We start from the raw sequence: 2137 nt of genomic DNA, 5'->3' as shown, positions 1-2137 counted from the left end.
TTACCTCGTATCTATATTATTTTGAAATTCTAATATTTATAATATGTCTATCCATGATAATTCTCAGCTCTTACTATACCGATATTAATAACCAATATGTCAAAAGTACCCGAAATTAAACATTTAGTGCAAGACAGTGCCGATATTTAAAAAAAAAAAATCTTAATCTTAAAATGTTAAAAAGTATCTATGAATTACAGTACCATGAAAAATGACAATTTCAAACAATTTTTCCTACATTTTAAAATTGATGTAGCGATTTTAAAAATCGCTGATCCAAATGTAATTTTTATAGATTATACTTGAGATAATTATCTTTCAATTAATATGATGTTTCTGAAAATCTAAAGAGAAACCTAAGTATAAGAAAGGTTTTAACAAGACTACCTAGACATTTGGGCTTTTGAAAATATTCAGTAAAAACTATACTAGAGATTTAATGCAAAAATATATTTAATTTATAAAATGTACTAATTTATGAATACACGTAACTATATGTAAGTCTAGAGTTCTAAATTTATTTATTTTTACTAAACCAATTTACATAACAAACATCTTTACAAAACTTTATTGCTACACAGATGGTCCCAATAGATTTTGACGTCACTAATAACTTTTTATGCAGTGAATATTTTGAATTAATTTTTTTTTTAATTTATACAGAGTTTTAATAGTCTTTAGAAACGTTAATTTTAATAAGGTACTTTGGTTTACTCGTTCATGATTCAATGCTTAAAATCAATTCGAGGATAAACACGAGATTTTTAAAATATCTGCCAGGTCANTTAAAATCAATTCGAGGATAAACACGAGATTTTTAAAATATCTGCCAGGTCATCATATAATAAATGGACTATTTGTTTATGCTATAAAACATACATTTCAGATCAATAAAATATATTACCTCGTAAAATGAGGTAGTACAATGACAACGTGCCAATAATGGTACTCATAAATAGTGCTGTTTGGTTAGTTTTTTAATTATGTGTAACAAAACATTTATTAATCATAAAATTGTCGTGCCTATGATTATTAGTTAATAGGAAATTACAATTATTAGAATGACTATTGGAAATCTTCAAAATTCAGTTGAGAATTTCATAATGTGCAAAAATTACGTATATAATAATAATTTATTAATAAATGGTTTAAAAACTTAATGTTTATTAATTTCCTTGATTTTCTAAAATATTTGTATTTTAAAAGTATTAATGACACGCCGTTAAAAATGTTCACATAAATTTTTATTTAGATAACAATAACAAATTTTTTTTTTCAGTTATTTCCAACAACAATGATAATTATTGATTGGTCTTATATAAATGAGGATGAATTGCCCTCACTGGACAATATTCAACTTTGGAAGAGAAAAATATTTGTTGAATTTCGACCTTACGCATGTGAATACGAAAGTTTTGGTCACTCTTACTCATTGAGTAAGGCCATTGTTCAATTTCCCATTTGCGAAAAGCGCTCAAAAATCGGTTATTGTACAAGTTCTGATTGTAAACATTACAGTGTTCAATGACAAAATGGAAATTCTTTATATGACGGCAGTGTTAAGAGTTCAACCAAAAGAAAAATACACATTTCCGTAAAACAAATACCATTAACCATTGATTAGAAATGACACGATGTAGTGCACGCGGCACATTTGGTCCCTTTCAGTTTGGCCGTGAAGTGAAAAACAGCACTTGAAGACTTCGTGCGTTCATAGCGACTTGTCAATACAACTCGAAATTATAATAATAATGACAGTAATCGAGTCGACAGGTGAGCTCTGTTCAAATGTGCGTAGGTTTAGACTGATATTAACAAGTGAAAAAAGAAATCACCTAGTCTTCGCCGGTCGCCCAAGACTATCGCTGTAATAACGCACACATTGATGAGTTCATACAGCCACCCACCGAGTATTCGGAGCTGCTGATCAAGTGTTTAACGAGCAAAGCACGTGCGAGCTAACACACACTCCTACCGGTCACTGTAAAATAAAAAAACCAACACAGGAGCTGCGGATCTTCGGAGCACGCGCTAATACTCACACAATATTACACGACCATGACACGGCACATAATATAGACCGCACATAATGACTACGATTGGGTGACGCGTCCTAAATAATAATGATTATTATTAT

The 2137-nt window shown here is 29.9% G+C and overlaps 1 long non-coding RNA gene across 1 annotated transcript; it reads left to right on the top strand.

The window, feature by feature from the left end:
- Positions 1-679: 679 nt before the first annotated feature.
- Positions 680-1765, top strand: LOC126907363 (uncharacterized). Its single transcript, XR_007704493.1, has 3 exons — positions 680-780; positions 834-968; positions 1280-1765. It is a non-coding gene; the product is annotated as an uncharacterized LOC126907363 (long non-coding RNA).
- The last annotated feature ends 372 nt before the right edge of the window (positions 1766-2137 follow it).

This window comes from Daktulosphaira vitifoliae, unplaced genomic scaffold, assembly GCF_025091365.1.
Source record: "Daktulosphaira vitifoliae isolate Bord-2020 unplaced genomic scaffold, ASM2509136v1 Scaffold_5, whole genome shotgun sequence".
NCBI lineage: Eukaryota > Metazoa > Arthropoda > Insecta > Hemiptera > Phylloxeridae > Daktulosphaira > Daktulosphaira vitifoliae.
The sequence above is the reverse complement of the archived record's forward strand: the minus strand, read 5'-3'. Positions and strand labels throughout refer to the sequence as shown.